Source organism: Mesoplodon bidens, assembly GCF_964165515.1.
Source record: "Mesoplodon bidens genome assembly, contig: HAP1_SCAFFOLD_682, whole genome shotgun sequence".
NCBI lineage: Eukaryota > Metazoa > Chordata > Mammalia > Artiodactyla > Ziphiidae > Mesoplodon > Mesoplodon bidens.
Window position 1 is genome coordinate 3,714 of NW_027671147.1, and position 20,634 is coordinate 24,347.

The 20,634-nt window shown below is 38.0% G+C and overlaps 1 pseudogene across 1 annotated transcript in view; it reads left to right on the top strand.

The window, feature by feature from the left end:
• Window positions 1-1,266: 1,266 nt before the first annotated feature.
• LOC308611734 (ferritin light chain-like) overlaps window positions 1,267-20,634 on the top strand; it is a 124,557-nt pseudogene continuing 105,189 nt past the window's right edge. Inside the window, exon 1 of the transcript in view lies at window positions 1,267-1,443. The product of the transcript in view is annotated as a ferritin light chain-like (transcript). The remainder of the gene's footprint in view (window positions 1,444-20,634) is intronic.

The following is a 20,634-nucleotide window of genomic DNA, read 5'->3' on the forward strand; positions in this document are numbered from 1 at the left end:
TCCTGGGCTTTCCTGGTGGAACAGTGGTTGAGAGTCCGCCTGCCAATGCAGGGGACATGGGTTCGTGCCCCGGTCCGGGAAGATCCCACATGCCGCGGAGCGGCTGGGCCCGTGAGCCATGGCCGCTGAGCCTGTGCTCCGCAACGGGAGAGGCCACAACAGTGAGAGGCCCGCGTACCACAAAAAAAAAAAAAAAAAAAAATAGTCCTTTTACATCAGAATCGAAAAACTTAGAATTTAAGTTTCATAGCAATCTATTTTAGGAGTCTGAAAACTAACCTGTGGGTCAAACCTGGTCTGTCACCTGCTTATTGTTTAATAAAGTTTTATTGTAACACAGACTTGCACATTTGTTTACATATGTCTACATATCATCTGTGGCTGCTTTTGTGCTACAAATGCTGAGTTTAGTAGTTGTCACAAAGACTGTACCATCTACAAAGCCAAAACTATTTACTATTTGACCCTATAAACAAAAAGTTTGTTGACTTCTGCATTTATTTAAAAAGTACATATCATTCTATCTTCAGTTTGAATACAGTATCTTCTAAGATTTTTTCACGCAATTTCTCCTGCCTACACTGTTCTTCCCTTCTGTAGATTGTTGTTAAAATTATAGATATATCCATACGATTCACTGCTTGCTTTTTCTGTTTTTCTTACAAGTATCTTCTGAAACTATACTTATTTGATATTCTTTATTACAGAGCCCATTTTAAATACCATTTCACTGAAATATATTTTTGTCTATACATTAGTATCCACTTATACAAGCAAGCGTATGACAAGTCAGACAACATCATCAGTTCATAAAAAGTGTCATTAGATGAAAGCATCATTTTTAATTTTTCCATATATTCTCCAATAATAGTGTTTGTCATTTGTTTCCATTAACTGAAATCAAAAGACATAATGGCTATAAACATAAACTCTGCATTATTACTGATACATTAACCAACTAATGTCTTGACAACCTCTCCATTAGAGATACTAAAACTCCCATTCTTGAAAAACAATTAATGCACAACGGTCTGCAAGCAGAGTTAACATCTTGATTTTATAGATAAACTTGAAGAAAAACAATGTTATAAACTATGAAAAGGATAATATATAGTTTTTGAGAAGATAATGCATGCTCAATAGTAAAACTCAAACAATAAAGTACAAGCAGAAAGAAATTCCACAAACTTGGTAATTAAGTAACCATTGTCAATATTTGATGAGACTCATTCAATCAGAAAACTACATAATCCAAACTATTACAGCATGTTGAAGTTTCACAAAATCAACCCATCTTTGCATCAACACCACTCAGATGCAGAAACGAACATCACCACACCTCAAAAGACCCTTAATGTCTCCTACCAGTCAATATGTCCCAAGCACAACCACAATCCTGAATTCTCCCAACATAGACTTGTTTTGTCTATATCGGAACTTTGTGTAATGGGATCGTAAAGAATATGGTTTTTTGTCTTTGGCTTCTTTCACTCAACACTGTGTTTTTGAGATTTATCCATATGGTTGCTAATATACTAAGTGTATAAAATCTCCTTGCTGTATAGTGTTCCATTGTTCAAATAAACTATAACTGGTTTATTTTTCTACTCATGAGAAGCATTTAGATAGTTTCCAGTCACTAACTGTTACAGATAATGCTCCTATAGGCATATACACATATTTATTCTAGATAATTATATTACAGATGTGCATATGTTTAATATGGTAGATAATACCAAACTTTTCCAAAGGTGTTCTACCAGTTTACGCTCCAAACAGTAATATATATGAACTCCAGTTGTTAAACACATTCATCACATTTTGGTATTTTTTCTTTTACATTTTAGCCATCGTGTTGAGTATGTAATGAATCCTAACTTTGCTTTAATATACATTTTTCCTGATGACTAATAATGGTATGCATATAAGTTTTGGGTCATCCCTTTCTTTTGCCAACTCTTGTGGGGTTATTTGCCTTTTATTATTAATACATTGGAATTCCTTATATTTGGGGATATGAGTCTTTTCTTAGAAAAATATATATTTTAAATAACTTTATCCATACTTTGGCCTGTGTATTTACTCTTATAAAATGCCTTTTATGAGCAGAAGTTCTTATTCTTAATATAGTCCAATCTCTTATCTTTTCCTGTATGGTTATTGCTTTTCAGGGCCGGGTTAAGAAATAATTCCTACTCCAAGATTTTGAAGATATTTCCCTATGTTTTGTCTTGTAAGAGATAACTATTTTTACTCACATTTAAATCTATAACCTACCTGGAATATATTTTTGTGTTTAGAGTGAGGTAGGGGTCACATTTTTGTTTTCCTGTGTACCTATTTAAATGAAACCACAGTATTTCTAAAAAATACTACATTTCACTGCAGTGGAAGATTTGTCACACATGAGCTAACCATGTAAAGTATATGTCTGTCTGGCTTCTCTTTTATTCTGTTTTACTGACCTTTTTTTTTTTTCTATTATTACACTAATGCTTCACTGTCTTATTTACCAATGTTTTATAAGAGCTTTGCTACCTAGTGGTAAATGATGAGGATACCAGCAATTGTGATACAAAACATCTTTGCTTTATGCAATTTTTCTTATGTTGTTCAGTGGAAGAAATACTTTATCTTCCCACTGAACATTTTGTCATTAAATCGGGGCTCTCTACCTCACTAGTAAACGTTTTGCTGTAAAGCTAATTTTACCTTTGATGATTCTGTTTCCCAGTCTGATACCAATAACTAATAGATCTCAACTTGAGGGTAAGAGAGTTATTTGAGTGCAGACTTTACTGAAAATACAGTGCCATGGGCCACAATACGAAAACAGTTCATATGCAGGCGTGGTGACCGAGCATCCCAGATCTGTCCACTTACATTTGCCATCTTGTGATGCTATCTTCAGAACATTACCTATGGGATTTCTGTAATATCTAGATCTATAAGAGAAAAACTCAATGCTACTGTTGTACTGCTTGGTAACAAAGGCATCAATATGTCTTTTGTTTCCCATCTTTGAGAAATTTTTCCCATACTTGGGGAGTAAGGTAAAAGAAAGCTCTGGGTTGTTTCTTTACTTATAGCTGTAAAGGATACTAGATATCTTGATTACATCAGGAATTCTTTAAATGTATGCTGAAAACTTGTTCAATATGTCATAATTAGTGTACATGCATATTTTATTGGGTTAAAATATCAACATTACTATAGGCAAGGAGACATTACATTAAGATTAAATGAGAGACTGTGTCTATATCACTTTTAGAGTTAAACATTGACAATAAGAGTATATAACAATAATTTCAAGGTTCTCACCTTTTTCATATTAGTCACCAAGTTCTGTCAATTTTGCATGTAATTACACATTTTCCATTCATATAACTTAGCTCACTCTAACATTTCATCCCCACTTTCACCACAGTTTTTTACATATTGTAAACATAAGTTACTTGTACTGCATAGCAAATAATGACTAAGTCATAATTATCCAAGACCTGTGTATGAGTTGATTTTTGGTTTGCAATGTGTATCTCACCACCTTCACATGAAATTCTTAGTTACACTTCAAGAATCAGCTTGTGTTTCACTCTTATTATCCTCACATTTACCTTCTACCTTGTCCTCCATGGCACTAAAAGTAATTTCAACATAAACCAAGTGTCCCTTTCCAAGAAATTTTGGATTCTGTTGTCAGATTGTGGGATTGGTCTTAGTCTTTATGTTCTACTATTACTAATGGGCAAATAATTTAACCTCTCAATTTTCAACTGTGTAACAGGGATGATAAATGCATTGTGATGATTAAATTAGGTAATGATTAAGCTTAGGAACATTAGAAGGTCTGATGACTACTGTTAATAGTGTTATACATCTATTTAGTTTATTGTAATATGATTATTGATTTTTCCTGTCTTCCACTTCTGAGACATTGTGAGCTCATTAAGGAAGATTCTGAGTTGTTCATGACTTGTTAGGGTCAGGCCAGTTTTCATGTAGTCTAAACCTAAGGCAATGCCTAGTGCTAAAATTGTGTTTACTAATCTTTATAATAAATAGACTCTACCTAATCAGATGGTTATACTGAAGGCTCAGATAGAGTTAATATTTTAGCAGAATACAAAATGTTATACAAATGTGTATATATACATATAATACCAAAATTTACTTTGCAGTTTTCCTCTCCAATCTCTAAAAAGAAGGAAAAAAATGATATTTTTCTTTCTTCATGAAAATTGGATGAGTAATGCTGGCAAATTTAAGACAAATTCTGAAAAACTTTCGAAATGGGCTCTCTGGAGAAAATATGCAAAAACCACCATATGTTCTGCTGTTTTTACCTTTCATGATTCATGAGCCCATAGGTAGTCGTTACAGACATAAACTCCATATGAAACTAGACAACTTATTTATTTTCAATAAGAAAAATGGTTAGTGCCTCACGTTAGCAGCTTTTAGGGCATTGAGGAAATGTTTCCTGAACTCTATTCTCCCCAGTACGTATACTCACCTGTGATATTATAAGAAAAACATTTTAGGGCTTCTCTGGTGGCGCAGTCGTTGAGAGTCTGCCTGCCGATGCAGGGGACACGGGTTCGTGACCCGGTCCGGGAAGATCCCACATGCCGCGGAGCGGCTGGGCCCATGAGCCATGGCCGCTGAGCCTGCGCGTCCGGAGCCTGTGCTCTGCAACGGGAGAGGCCACAGCAGTGTGAGGCCCGCGTACTGAAAAAAAAAATTAATAATACCATACTAAGTACTCACAAATATTTGATAATTATAAAAGTCACTTACATACTTAAGTATCCTAATAATATAGTCACAATTTTCAAACAGATTGAAGGTACTTACATATAACTGCTTATAAACATTAAATATACTTTTATGTACCAAGAAAATTATATGAGTAAAAAATGTAATGACTATATTTGAGTAATATATTTGAAGATATCCAGGGTGGCACAGCTGCCTAGAATATATAAAGTAGAGTTTTGTGCCAAATTCTTAATATTCTATAATATTCTAAGGAACTACAGCTCAAAAAAGAGAAAGAAATTGTGAGCAGGTGGTATTTTTACTCTTTATTATATTATTCTCTGGTTTCTTCCCTTTGGCTACCATTTCCTACCAGATGTGCTTTTGATCTTTACTTTTAATTTAAAATAGACTTTAATGTGATCTATATCTTTACTTGGCTTCATACCCCAGAAAAAAATGTAAGCTTATATACTATTTAATAACCATGATAAGAAAATATTGTAGAGTTAAAGGAAATAATAATAAGTTAGTGAAACATGTAGAAAATAATTCTTCAATAAATATTGTATACATTGGATATTTTCTTAAAAAGAAAAAAAATTGGAACCACAAAACCACTTTTAAATTTCAGGTTACAACATAGTTAATAGTCAACATATTTCTAAGAGTCAAAAAATACAATTATGTCACTGTATATCAGCCTTCCGATGGTAGATGGAATACATTTTCAACATTAAAATGGTCTCAGTATCTGTACATGATATGCCTCTAAAATATGTAGACTTAGTAATGTTATTCTCTTTTGGAAATAGTTTCATGACAGAATCATAATTTAATTATTTCTCTTAAATAGTGGAAGATTGAGGAAAAATCTTCTTAAAGAAGTCACAACCCTTAACAGGGTTTATTTTCTATTTAGATTAAATGTAGATAAGTTAGCCATTATTTTAATCATACTTTTTAATGCAAATATTCATAAATTAGAAAGCCAAATATAAAAGCATATAGTGAACGTAACAGTGGCCAACTGTGTTAGATCCCATAACTATCCAGAAATAAACAACCATTCCTTGGCCACAGGGGACATGGAGCAGAGGTAAATGGAAGGAAGGATTCCATATCTAAAGCTTGAATAGAATGATGACAAATGTAATGTCTGAGTGTTACTGAGCCCTAAATAAAAATGTGACCCAAACTAAAGGATTAAGGAAAATATCCCATAGAAAAGAAGAATGGTTTTTATCTTGAAACTTGCAAAAATTTTTTTCAATATAAATTAATGGAAGGGAGTGATTTATGAGGGAGTTCTGGGACAGGGCATTCCTAGAAGTTGAAGGATTTCTTATTGTTTAAAGGTGTGGCAAGAATAGGAAACATAGAAGCTGCTAAAATTACAATATGTTTTCTAACTCCTACACACACACACAGAGACACACATACACACATATACACATACACACACACACTCCCCTTTTTTATACTGTGACCAAAATAAATGAACAATTGAATAGAGATAAGGAAGAAAATCTTTTTGTCATTTAGACATGGGGGTATATAACGAGATGACCACCGTGATTAGATGTTTATCTATTTCCGTGTAACAGATGCGATTTTAGACTAAACACACACGCACATGTCCTTCAAAACAATAAAAAGCATAGTTCTCCTTGCACTGGAGATGCAATATTGGTTCCTAAAATGCTCAAAGAGCATGAACATCAGAGTGAAAATCCACTTCTATCATAGCACAATACTTTTGCAGAGCCTGCAATCCTGTCTTGTTGCACGGCCTCAACTTCTCCTTCTATATCCACCCACTCCTTTAAATTTAGAAACACCGACTGTCTAGAGCTGTCCTGACATTGCAGTGAGGGTGCATGGACCCATGCATCCCATATAGTGCATTTATGAGGGAGTTCTGGGACAGGGCATTCCTAGAAGTTGAAGGATCTCAGTATGGAGGTTCCTGAAAAAACTAAAAATAGAACTACCATATGACCCAGCAATCCCACTACTGGGCATATACCCAGAGAAAAACATAATTCAAAAAGAAACGTGCATCTCAGTGTTCACTGCAGCGCTATTTACAATAGCCAAGACATGGAAACAACCTAAATGCCCATCAATAGAGGAATGCATAAAGAAGATGTGGTACATATATGCAATGGAATATTACTCAGACATAAAAATGAACAAAATTGGGTCATTTGTAGAGACGTGGGTGGATCTAGAGACTGTCATACAGAGTGAAGTAAGTCAGAAAGAGAAAAACAAATATCATATATTAACGCATGTATGTGGAACCTAGAAAACTGGTACAGATGAACCGGTTTGCAGGGCAGAAGTTGAGACACAGATGTAGAGAACAAACGTATGGACACCAAGGGGGGAAAGCCGTGGAGGGGTGGTGGTGGGATGAATTGGGAGATTGGGATTGACGCATATACACTATTGATACTATGCATAAAATAGATAACTAATGAAAACCTGTATAGCACAGGGAACTCTACTCAGTGCTCTGTGATGATCTAAATGGGAAGGAAATCCAAAACAGAGGGGATATATGAATACGTATAGCTGATTCACTTTGCTGTACAGTAGAAACTAATGCAATATTGTAAAGCAACTATACTCCAATAAAAATTAATTTAAAAAAAAAACAGGCATTCTTGGGAAAGACCCTACTTAAGCTTTCAGCTATCATTAGTGTTCACCTGACAATTGTATTCAAGTATCCATGAATTCTGATCTGTTTGTTTAACAGTAAGTACTACCTAGTCAAATACCTTATCTTAGAACTAAGAAAAACAAGGAGCAGACTTGTGACATTTGTTTATAAAGTCTCACAGCAAATTGGAATGCATTATTGAGACAATAAAAATTTATAAGTAAATTGATACAATTTTTTAACATTAAGCATTGTAGATAAACTGAAAAACTCCTACATTAACCATTAAAACTTATATTCAAATTTAAGTAACTGTGTTATAATTTTTTAACCTGATTATTTCTTACCTAGTACTGTACCCTGTGATTGGATTACTCCCATCAGATAAGTCAGTTTTAAGAAAACATAATTTGATAACAGTATGTAATGGCTGCTTCTATGTATTGATACTATTTTACTAAGGCCTTTAAATATCTCTGGGAGGAAAATCTACTTTATCAAAATAATAGCTCGATGGTGCATAAATTTCGTTTACTCTTTGTCTGCAACGTCAGTTATGCTGACTTTGCTATTAACATAAATCTCCATTACTTACAACAGTGCTCAGTCTATGCAAAACAAATTACATATTCTGCTACCTCATTATCCTAAACTAATGTCAGCCTTGAATTCTCCTGGATAACAACCTTTAACTGTGTTAGGCAAATTAGGTAAGATAGCAGTGTATAGTTGACTTACCAAGCAATAAATAATAGCCTGTTTTATTTTGGTTGGGCTATGTGATTTAAAAAAGAAAAGGTTTAGAAACACCCCATAAAGCAGTTATTTTCTGCATTATACTGATGTTCTGAAATAAAGGTTTAGTCAGTACGTTTTCAGAAGAGGGAATGTAAGCAAGACTTCCACTTAAAGGTGACAGATTAAATACATTAATTTGGCTCCACTTACCCCCAAATTCAAATGTAATGAACATAATGTAATTTTTTAATGCATAAACTTATAAGAACAAAAAGCACGGAAGGGATAAAAATAACAAAAGGAGCAACAGCAAAAATGATCCCAGGTGGAAAGCAGGACTAGTGACAGTTTCTAGCTCATTATGTGTTTTCTAAGTGGGAATGAGCATTCTCCAATTCTTACGTTTCTTTCTATGAAAATGAGATATCTTGTTTTAAAATCTGCTCTTTGATACATGCCTTACTCCTTTTCAGAGAACTAAAGGGCTTTGCATCATTTCTCAATCAGGGCCCTTGGTGTCTCTTTCTCTCACCTGGACAAGTGTGAGTCCTGACCTTTTACAAGGTCTATATAGACACAGGAATCTTACAGAAAAATATACTCTAGCTTTGTAGAGAGGCACAAGTGATACTCTGTTCTTCTACTTGGTCACACTTTTGTCTTATTTCAGAACTTGGTTCAGATCCTGAGTGATCAACAGAAGTGCTATTTTATTTTGCCTTTTCAGTTACTTTACTTTTCATCATAAAAATGAATTTAATTATACTTGTAAAGTTAATTCTGTATTATTTCTTCTTTATATTTTCTCTTGTGTACAGGAATAATAATAACTACTTTTACAGCTGTTAGATGTACCAGCGGTTTTAAGCACACACACATAATTTACTCTTCACAACTCTGTGAAATAGATGTTATTATTTCCCAGATTAGGAAGATAACATATAAAAAGTATAACTAACCATTCCTAGGTTACAGACCAAATAAATGATAAAATAGGGATTCACACTCAAGCAGCCTAATTTCAGAGTTCATGTTTTTAAATTTACTTTATATATCACATAAAGTTTTTACTAAAGTCTTCATTAAAATTGTATACAATATAAAATAAAACAAAATAATGTTTTTCAAACTACTGATGTTGTACTTACTTTTTATTAAAAGCCAAGAGTCAAAGTTAAGTGATTTTTCACAACATAAAGCAAGTTCAGAAAAGGACATTAAGTATGTAATAATATATAGGAAGTAGTTTGTTTTGTATTTTATTAACTGTATTTTATGTGCACATAATAACTACCTTTATACAAATATATTAAAAAAGTAAAATAAATATATTAAAAACCTGCCAACAAATCACATGATTAACAATAAAGTCCCCTGAAGTACTGAACTACTTATTAATTATAACTGCAAGAGAGAAAGAGTGGGGGAATTGATTTCTGAATTAATATACTAATTAAAATTTATGAACTAGACTTCTGCTTCTGGCAATATCAAATAAAATAGCCAGACTTAACCTCCACCACAAACAAGTGGAGAATAGGGAAAAAAACACAAACAAAAACAAACAAACAAAAATAGACCTTGGACAATTGACAGCACAGGCCTGGGATTCCCCAAAGTGAGAAAATAAGTAGTGTGAGAAATAAAATTGTCTAGAGACACATTATGAACCACAAGGCAGAGAAAGAGATCCCAAGTAGAGCACAGTAATATCACTGAGCTAAGCATAAAGAGATTGAAGTTCAGGAGCACTGAGGTAGTTGTAAGTTGTAAGGCATAGTTCGACATAGGAGGAACCTATATAGAAAAAGAGCACCAAAACCCTGAACAGTAATTGCACTGAGTCTTTGCAGAATACTAAACTGCATATGTGGACAATGCAATGAAAGTTTATGAGATTAGGAAAAATGACAGGATGGTGGTAAACACTAGAAAATGCTCAGAGATTACATGGGGTGCAGAGATATGAAAGATCCAACCAACATTACTGGAGAATCAATTGTCATAACCTAGGACATTCCGTAAAGTTCCCAGAAGGTTAATATTTTAGTAGTAAAATAATTACAGTAGTAAGCCTAATATTTCTAGCCTAGAAATAAGACTGCTAGTAGTAATAAGCCTAAATTTGCTCCAGCGTAAAACCTATTTTACCCTCAAATTAGCAATGCTTCAAAATAAGTCTTGAGAAAAACCAACCTGATATGTGAATAATTTAATTGCCTTCTAGAAAAAAAGTCAGCACTCTTTAAAGGAGGAAAATAAATTTTAGACATTCAGCAATGTAGTAGTTATACTGTCCTGCATCCAATTAAGAAAATTCCTAGACATGCCAAGAATCAGGAAAATGTGACTTATAAGCAGGAGAATAATAGTCAATAGAAGAACTAGAATTGGAAGAAATGATGAAAGTACCAAAGAAGGACTTTGTGTATTTGTGTGTTGTAGGACTCAAGAAACTAAAGGCAAATTAGAATGAGGGAAAGTAGCTATAAGGGAGATATTATCGAAAAGAAGTTATAAGATGATATTAAAAGATTAACACACTTGAAGAATATCAGTAGGGTTTATCCAAAATAGAGTATAGAGACAAAAAATAGATTAGTGGTTACCAGTAGGGAGGAGAGGGAATAGTGGGAAGAGACTGCTAAAAGGTACTAAGTTGCTTTTGGTGTTGAAGAAAATGTTTTGAAATTAAGTAGTGGTAATATTTGCACAACTTTGTAGATACAGTTGACCCTTGAATAACACAGGTTGGAAATGTACAGGTTCATTTATATATGGATCTTTTTTCAATAGTAAATACTACAGTACCACACGGTCCATGGTTGGTTGGATCCGTGGATGCAGAGGAACCCTGGATACAGAGGACTGACTATAAATTATACGCAGATCAATCCCTCGTTGTTCAAGGGTCAACTGTATGCTAAAAACCGCTGGATTGTACATTTAAAAGGGGTGAATTTTATGGTATGTCAAATTATCTCAATATAAAAGTAACCAAAAAAGACATTAAAAAATACTACCTGGGCCTCCCTGGTGGCGCAGTGGTTGAGAGTCCGCCTGCCGATGCAGGGGATACGGGTGCGTGCCCCGGTCCGGGAGGATCCCATATGCCGCGGAGCAGCTGGGCCCGTGAGCCATGGCCGCTGAGCCTGCGCATCCGGGGCCTGTGCTCCGCAACGGGAGAGGCCACAACAGTGAGAGGCCCACGTACCGAAAAAAAAAAAAAAAAAAAAAAAAAATACTACCTAACAAAACTCTTGAACTTAGCCACAAAAATCCTTAACGACATATTAGAAAATTAAATCCAGCAATACATAAATGTATTAATTTCCCATGAAAAGATAAGTTTATTTCCAAGAATGCAAGGTTGGTTTCACTTTTGAAAATCAATCAATGCGATTTTCATAGTAATCAGACTAAAAGCGCCAATCATACTGTCATCTCTGTGGAAAGAGATAAGGCGTCTGACAAGATGTAACACAAATTTGTCATAAAAATCTTCAGCAAATTAGGAATAGATGATGGAGTTGCATATTGTCCCTCCAAAATCATGTCTACCCTAAGCCTCAGAATGTGACCATATCTGGAAATAGGGTCTATATTGATAGAATTAGTTGAGATATGGTCATACTAGATTAGGGAGGGCCCTAAATCCAAGTACTCATGTCTTTATAAGAAGAGAAGGGGATACACAGTGACAACACACACGCAGGGGACAGCATTGTGTGAAGACGGAGGTAGACATAAAAGAGATGCATGAACCAGCCAAGGAAGAGCAAGAATTGTCTACAAGGGGCTTCCCTGGTGGTGCAGTGGTTAAGAATCTGCCTGCCAATGCAAGGGACATGGGTTCGAGCTCTGGTCTGGAAGATCGCACATGCCACGGAGCAACTAAGCCCTTGCGCCACAATTACTGAGTCTGTGCTCTAGAGCCCGTGGGCCACAACGAATGAAGCCCAAGTGCCTAGAGCCCGTGCTCTGCCACAAGAGAGGCCACCGCAATAAGAAGCCTGTGCACCGCCATGAAGAGTAGCTCCCGCTCGCTGCAACTAGAGAAAAGCCCGCACGCAGCAACGAAGACCCAATGCAGCCAAAAATAAATATATTAAATAAATAAATTTTTAAAAAAATAAAAAAAAGAATTGTCTACAACCACCAGAAGGCAGGAAAGAGTCAGCCATGAGATGATTTCTCCCTCAGCACCACACAGGGAGCCAACCTTATATTCATCTTGATTTTTTTTTATGCTTATCCAGTTTCTTTTTTTTTATTAGTTTCTGCTTTATAACACAGTGAATCAGTCATACATATACATCTGTTCCCACATCCCTTCCCTCATGCATCTCCCTCCCTCCCACCCTCCCCATCACACCCCTCCAGGCGGTCACAAAGCACCGAGCTGATCTCCCTGTGGTATGCGGCTGCTTCCCACTATCTATCTACCTTACGTTTGGTAGTGTATATATGTCCAGGCCCCTCTTTCGCTTTCTCACAGCTTAGCCTTCCCCCTCCCCATATCCTCAAGTCCATTCTCAAGTAGATCTGTGTCTTTATTCCCGTTTTACCCCTAGGTTCTTCATGACATTTTTTTTTAATTCCATATATATGTGTTAGCATACAGTATTTGTCTTTCCCTTTCTGACTTACTTCACTCTGTATGACAGACGCTAGGTCTATCCACCTCATTACAAATAGCTCAGTTTCGTTTCTTTTTATGGCTGAGTAATATTCCATTGTATATATGTGCCACATCTTCTTTATCCATTCATCCGATGATGGACACTTAGGTTGTTTCCAGCTCCGGGCTATTGTGAATAGAGTTGCAATGAACATTTTGGTACTTGTCTCTTTTTGAATTATGGTTTTCTCAGGGTATATGCCTAGTAGTGGGATTGCTGGCTCATATGGTACTTCTATTTTTAGTTTTTTAAGGAACCTCCGTACTGTTCTCCATAGTGGCTGTACCAATTCACATTCCCACCAGCAGTGCAAGAGTGTTCCCTTTTCTCCACACCCTCTCCAGCATTTATTGTTTCTAGATTTCTTGATGATGGCCATTCTGACTGGTGTGAGATGATATCTCATTGTAGTTTTGATTTGCATTTCTCTAATGATTAATGATGTTGAGCATTCTTTCATGTGTTTGTTGGCAGTCTGTATATCTTCTTTGGAGAAATGCCTATTTAAGTCTTCTGCCCATTTTTGGATTGGGTTGTTTGTTTTTTTGCTATTGAGCTGCATGAGCTGTTTATAAATTTTGGAGATTAATCCTTTGTCAGTTGCTTCATTTGCAAATATCTTCTGCCATTCTGAGGGTTGTCTTTTGGTCTTGTTTATGGTTTCCTTTGCTGTGCAAAAGCATTGAAGTTTCATTAGGTCCCATTTGTTTATCTTTGTTTTTATTTCCATTTCTCTAGGAGGTGGGTCCAAAAGGATCTTGCTGTGATTGATGTCATAGAGTGTTCTGCCTATGTTTTCCTCTAAGAGTTTGATAGTTTCTGGCCTTACATTTAGGTCTTTAATCCATTTTGAGCTTATTTTTGTGTATGGTGTTAGGGAATGATCTAATCTCATACTTTTACATGTCCCTGTCCAGTTTTCCCAGCACCACTTACTGAAGAGGCTGTCCTTTCTCCACTGTACATTCCTGACTCCTTTATCAAAGATAAGTTGACCATATGTGCGTGGGTTTATCTCTGGGCTTTCTATCCTGTTCCATTGATCTATCTTTCTGTTTTTGTGCCAGTACCACACTGTCTTGATTACTGTAGCTTTGTAGTATAGTCTGAAGACAGGGAGCCTGATTCCTCCAGCTCCGTTTATCGTTCTCAAGATTGCTTTTGCTATTCGGGGTCTTCTGTTTTTCCAAACAAATTTTGAAAGTTTTTGTTCTAGTTCTGTGAAAAATACCAGTGGTAGTTTGATAGGGATTGCATTGAATCTGTAGATTGCTTTGGGTAGTAGAGTCATTTTCACAATATTGGTTCTTCCAATCCAGGAACATGGTATATCTCTCCATCTATTTGTATCATCTTTAATTTCTTTCATCAGTGTCTTATAATTTTCTGCATACAGGTCTTTTGTCTCCTTAGGTAGGTTTATTCCTAGATATTTTATTCTTTTTGTTGCAATGGTAAATGGGAGTGTTTTCTTGATTTCATTTTCAGATTTTTCATCATTAGTGTACAGGAATGCCAGAGATTTCTGTGCATTAATTTTGTATCCTGCTACTTTACCAAATCCATTGATTAGCTCCAGTAGTTTTCTGGTAGCATCATTAGGATTCTCTATGTATAGTATCATGTCATCTGCAAACAGTGACAGCTTTACTTCTTCTTTTCCAATTTGGATTCCTTTTAATTCCTTTTCTTCTCTGATTGCTGTGGCTAAAACTTCCAAAACTAAGTTGAATAAGAGTGGTGAGAGTGGGCAGCCTGGTCTTGTTCCTGATCTTAGTGGAAATGGTTTCAGTTTTTCACCATTGAGGACAATGTTGGCTGTGGGTTTGTCATATATGGCCTTTATTATGTTGAGGAAAGTTCCCTCTATGCCTACTTTCTGCAGGGTTTTTATCATAAATGGGTGTTGAATTTTGTCGAAAGCTTTCTCTGCATCTATTGAGATGATCATATGGTTTTTCTCCTTCAACTTGTTAATATGGTGTATCACATTGATTGATTTGCATATATTGAAGAATCCTTGCATTCCTGGAATAAACCCCACTTGATCATGGTGTATGATCCTTTTAATGTGCTGTTGGATTCTGTTTGCTAGTATTTTATTGAGGATTTTTGCATCTATGTTCATCAGTGAGATTGGCCTGTAGTTTTGTTTCTTTGTGACATCCTTGCCTGGTTTTGGTATCAAGGTGATGGTGGCCTTGCAGAATGAGTTTGGGAGTGTTCCTTCCTCTGCTATATTTTGGAAGAGTTTGAGAAGGATGGGTGTTAGCTCTTCTCTAAATGTTTGATAGAATTCACCTGTGAAGCCATCAGGTCCTGGGCTTTTGTTTGTTGGAAGATTTTTTATCACAGTTTCAATTTCAGTGCTTGTGATTGGTCTCTTCATATTTTCTATTTCTTCCTGATTCAGTCTTGGCAGGTTGTGCATTTCTAAGAATTTGTCCATCTCTTCCAGGTTGTCCATTTTATGGGCATAGAGTTGCTTGTAGTAATCTCTCATGATCTTTTGTATTTCTGCAGTGTCAGTTGTTACTTCTCCTTTTTCATTTCTAATTCTATTGATTTGAGTCTTCTCCCTTCTTTTCTTGATGAGTCTGGCTAATGGTTTATCAATTTTGTTTATCTTCTCAAAGAACCAGCTTTTAGTTTTATTGATCTTTGCTATCGTTTCCTTCATTTCTTTTTCATTTATTTCTGATCTGATTTTTATGATTTCTTTCCTTCTGCTAACTTTGGGGTGTTTTTGTTCTTCTTTCTCTAATTGCTTTAGGTGCAAGGTTAGGTTGTTTATTCGAGATGTTTCCTGTTTCTTAAGGTGGGATTGTATTGCTATAAACTTCCCCCTTAGAACTGTTTTTGCTTCATCCCATAGGTTTTGGGTCGTCGTGTCTCCATTGTCATTTGTTTCTAGGTAGTTTTTTATTTCCTCTTTGATTTCTTCAGTGATCACTTCGTTATTGAGTAGTGTATTGTTTAGCCTCCATGTGTTTGTATTTTTTACAGATCTTTTCCTGTAATTGATGTCTAGTCTCATAGCATTGTGGTCGGAAAAGATACTTGATACAATTTCAATTTTCTTAAATTTACCAAGGCTTGATTTGTGACCCAAGATATGATCTATCCTGGAGAATGTTCCATGAGCACTTGAGAAAAATGTGTATTCTGTTGTTTTTGGATGGAATGTCCTATAAATATCAACTAAGTCCATCTTGTTTAATGTATCATTTCAAGCTTGTGTTTCCTTATTTATTTTCATTTTGGATGATCTGTCCATTGGTGAAAGTGGGCTGTTAAAGTCCCCTACTATGAGTGTGTTACTGTCGATTTCCCCTTTTATGGCTGTTAGTATTTGCCTTATGTATTGAGGTGCTCCTATGTTGGGTGCATAAATATTTACAATTGTTATATCTTCTTCTTGGATCGATCCCTTTATCGTTATGTAGTGTCCTTCTTTGTCTCTTCTAATAGTCTTTATTTTAAAGTCTATTTTGTCTGATATAAGAATTGCTACTCCAGCTTTCTTTTGATTTCCATTTGCATGGAATATCTTTTTCCATCCCCTTACTTTCAATCTGTATGTGTCTCTAGATCTGAAGTGGGTCTCTTGTAGACAGCATATATATGGGTCTTGTTTTTGTATCCATTCAGCCAATCTGTGTCTTTTGGTGGGAGCATTTAGTCCATTTACATTTAAGGTAATTATTGATATGTATGTTCCTATTCCCATTTCCTTAATTGCTTTGGGTTCGTTATTGTAGGTATATTCCTTCTGTTGTGTTTCTTGCCTAGAGAAGTTCCTTTAGCATTTGTTGTAAAGCTGGTTTGGTGGTGCTGAACTCTCTCAGCTTTTGCTTGTTTGTAAAGGTTTTAATTTCTCCATCAAATCTGAATGAGATCCTTGCTGGGTAGAGTAATCTTGGTTGCAGGTTTCTCTCCTTCATCACTTTAATTATGTCCTGCCACTCCCTTCTGGCTTGTAGAGTTTCTGCTGAGAGATCAGCTGTTAACCTGATGGGGATTCCCTTGTGTGTTATTTGTTGCTTTTCCCTTGCTGCTTTTAATATGATTTCTTTGTGTTTAATTTTTGACAGTTTGATTAATATGTGTCTTGGTGTATTTCTCCTTGGATTTATTCTGTATGGGACTCTCTGTGCCTCCTGGACTTGATTCACTATTTCCTTTCCCATATTAGGGAAGTTTTCAACTATAATCTCTTCAAATCTTTTCTCAGTCCCTTTCTTTTTCTCTTCTTCTTCTGGAACCCCTATAATTCGAATGTTGGTGCGTTTAATGTTGTCCCAGAGGTCTCTGAGACTGTCCTCTGTTCTTTTCATTCTTTTTTCTTTATTTTGCTCTGCATCAGTTATTTCCACTATTTTATCTTCCACCTCACTTATCCGTTCTTCTGCCTCAGTTATTCTGCTATTGATCCCATCTAGAGTATTTTTCATTTCATTTATTGTGTTTTTAATCGATGCTTGATTCATCTTTAGTTCTTCTAGGTCCTTGTTAACTGTTTCCTGCATTTTGTCTATTCTAGTTCCAAGATTTTGGATCTTGGAAATAGAATCTTGGATCATCTTTACCATCATTATTCTGAATTCTTTTTCAGGTAGGCTGCCTATTACCTCTTCATTTGTTAGGTCTGGTAGGTTTTTATCTTGCTCCTTCACCTGCTGTGTGTTTTTCTGCCTTCTCATTTTGCTTATCTTACTGTGTTTGGGGTCTCCTTTTTGCAGGCTGCAGATTCGTAGTTCCCGTTGTTTTTGGTGTCTGTCCCCAGTGGCTAAGGTTGTTTCAGTAGGTTGTGTAGGCTTCCTGGTGGGGGGGACTAATGCCTGTGTTCTGGTGGTTAAGGCTCGATTTTGTCTTTCTGGTGGGCAGGTCCACGTCTGGTGGTGTGTTTTGGGGTGCCTGTGGCCTTATTATGCTTTTAGGTAGCCTCTCTGCTAGTGGGTGGTGTTGTGTTCCTGCCTTGCTAGTTGCTTGGCATAGGGTGACCAGCACTGTAGCTTGCTCGTCGTTGACTGAAGCTGGGTGCTGGTGTTGAGATGGAGATCTCTGGGAGATTTTTGCTGCTTGATATTATGTGGAGCTGGGAGGTCTCTTGTGGCCCCGTGTCCTGAAGTTGGCTCTCCCACTTCAGAGGCACAGCACTGACTCCTGGCTGCAGCACCAAGAGCCTTTCATCCACCCGGCTCAGAATAACAGGGAGAAAAAGTAGAAAGAAAGAATTAGTAGAAGAAAGAAAGAGAGAGGGAAAGAAAGGAAGAAGGGAAGAAAGGAAGGAAGGAAGGAAGAAAGAGAGAAAGGAGGGAGGGAGGAAGGATGGAAAGAAAGGAGGGAGGGAGGGAGGAATGAAAGCAAAAGGAAGAGTGAATGGAAGAAGGGAGGGAGGGAGGAAGGAAGGAACGAAAGAAAGAAAGACAGGAGGGAGGGAGGGAGGGAGGAAAGAAAAAGAAAGTGGGAAGAAGAATGGTGGGAGGGCGGGAGGGAGGAAAGAAAAAGAAAGAAGGAAAGGAGGAGCGGAGGGTGCGAGGGAGGAAGGAAAGAAAAAGAAAGTGGGAAGAAGAACGGTGGGAGGGCGGGAGGGAGGAAAGAAAAAGAAAGAAGGAAAGGAGGAGCGGAGGGTGGGAGGGAGGAAGGGAAGGTAGGAAAAAAAGAAAGAGCAAGTAAAGTAAAATAGAATAAAGTATGAAATATAGTAGCGTTATTAAAATTAAAAAGTTATTATTGAAAAAAAAAACGGACAGATAGAACCCTGGGACATATGGTGGAAGCAAAGCTATACAGAGAGAATCTTACACAGAAGATTACACATACACATTCACTAAAAGAGAGCAGGGGGGGAAATCAAAACTCTTGCTCTCCAAGTCCACCTCCTCAATTTGGGATAATTCGTTGTAAAAAAAGGAAAAGGGCGAGAAGTCTGAAATCTTGCTCTCTAAGTCCACCTCCTTAATTTGGGATAATTCGTTGTAAAAAGAGGAAAAGGGGGGAAAGTCTTAAATGTTGTCCTCAAATTCCACTTCCTAAATTTGGGATGATTCGCTGTCCATTTATGCACTCCACAGACGCAGGGCACATCAAATGGACCGTGCAGCTTTAATCCACTGCCTCCGAGGCTGCACAGAGAGATTTCCCTGTCTCTGCTCTCACAGCTCCCGGGTCTCAGCCTTGGACCTGGCCCCGCCTCTGCGCGTAGGTCGCCGGAGGGCGTCCGTTCTTCGCTCAGACAGGACGAGTTTAAAGGAGCTGCTGATTCGGGGGCTCTGGCTCACTCAGGCAGAGGGGAGGGAGGGGCGCGCAGTGTGGGGTGGGGCTGTGGCGGCAGAGGCCGGCGTGACGTTGCAGCAGCCCGAGGCGCTCCGTGCGCTTTCCCGGGAAAACCGTCCCCGGGTCCCGGGACCCCGGCAGTGGCGGGGTGCACAGGCCCCCCGGAAGGCGGGGCGGACAGTGACCCGCGCTCGCACACAGGCCCAGCGGCGGCGGCGGCAGCAGCAGCCTCAGCGTCCCACGCCCGTCTCCGAGGTCCTCGCCTTTAGCTGCGGCTCGCGCCCGTCTCCGGTGCTTCCCCAAGCAGCCCTCTTAATGCCCTCTCCTCGCACACCAGGAAACAAAAGGGAAAAAAGTCTCTTGCCTCTTCGGCAGCTCCAGACCCTTTCCCCGGACTCCCTCTGGGCTTGCCGTGGTGCACTAACTCCTTCAGGCTCTCGTCCTTTCGCCAGCCCCAGTCCTCTCCCTGCGCTCCGACTGAAAGCCGATACCCGAGCCTCAGCTCCCAGCCCCGCCCGCCCCGGCGGCCAAGCAGACAAGCCTCTCGGGCTGGTGTGTGCCTGAGGGCACCGATCCTCTGTGCCGGAATCTCTCCGCTTTGCCCTCCACAACCCTGTTGCTGTGCTCTCCTCCGCTACTCCTAAGCTTTCCCCCTCCGCCACCTGCAGTCTCCGCCCGCGAAGGGGCTTGTAGTGTGTGGAAACCTTTCCTCCTTCACGGCTCCCTCCCACTGGTGCAGGTCCCGTCCCTATCCTATTGTCTCTGTTTATTCTTTTTTTCTTTTGCCCTACCCAGGTATGTGGGGAGTTTCTTGCCTTTTGGGGGGGTCTGAGGTCTTCTGTCAGCGTTCAGTAGGTGTTCTGTAGGAGTTGTTCCACGTGTAGTTGAATTTCTGATGTATCTGTGGGGAGGAAGGTGATCTCCGCGTCTTACTCTTCCGCCATCTTCCCAAGCTCTATCTTGATTACTTCAAATTTTTGGCAATTATGAATAAAGCTGCTCTAAAAATCTGTGTATAGGCTTTCATGTTTTGCATTTGGATAATTAACTAGGAGTGTGACTGCTGGATTGTATGATAGGTAAGCCTATATTTAGCTTCATAAGAAATTTACAAAGTGCTTGTACCATTTTGCATTCCAACAGCAATTAACGAGCTTTCCTGTTGCTCTATATCTTCACCAATATTTGGTGTTTTCCATGTTTTGGAGTTTAGCCATTCTGATAAGTGCTTAGTGGTTTCTCGTGAAATGAAGTTTTCTTTTTTTTAATAAATTTATTTTATTTTTGGCTGCGATGGGTCTTTGTTGCTGCGCGCGGGCTTTAGTTGCGGTGAGCTCGGGCTACTCTTCATTGTGGTGCACGGGCTTCTCATTGCGGTGGCTTCTCTTGTTGCGGAGCTCGGGCTCTAGGCGCGCGGGCTTCAGTAGCTGTGGCACGTGGGCTCAGTAGGTGAGGCTCACAGGCCCTAGAGCGCAGGCTCAGTAGTTTTGGCGCACGAGCTTAGTT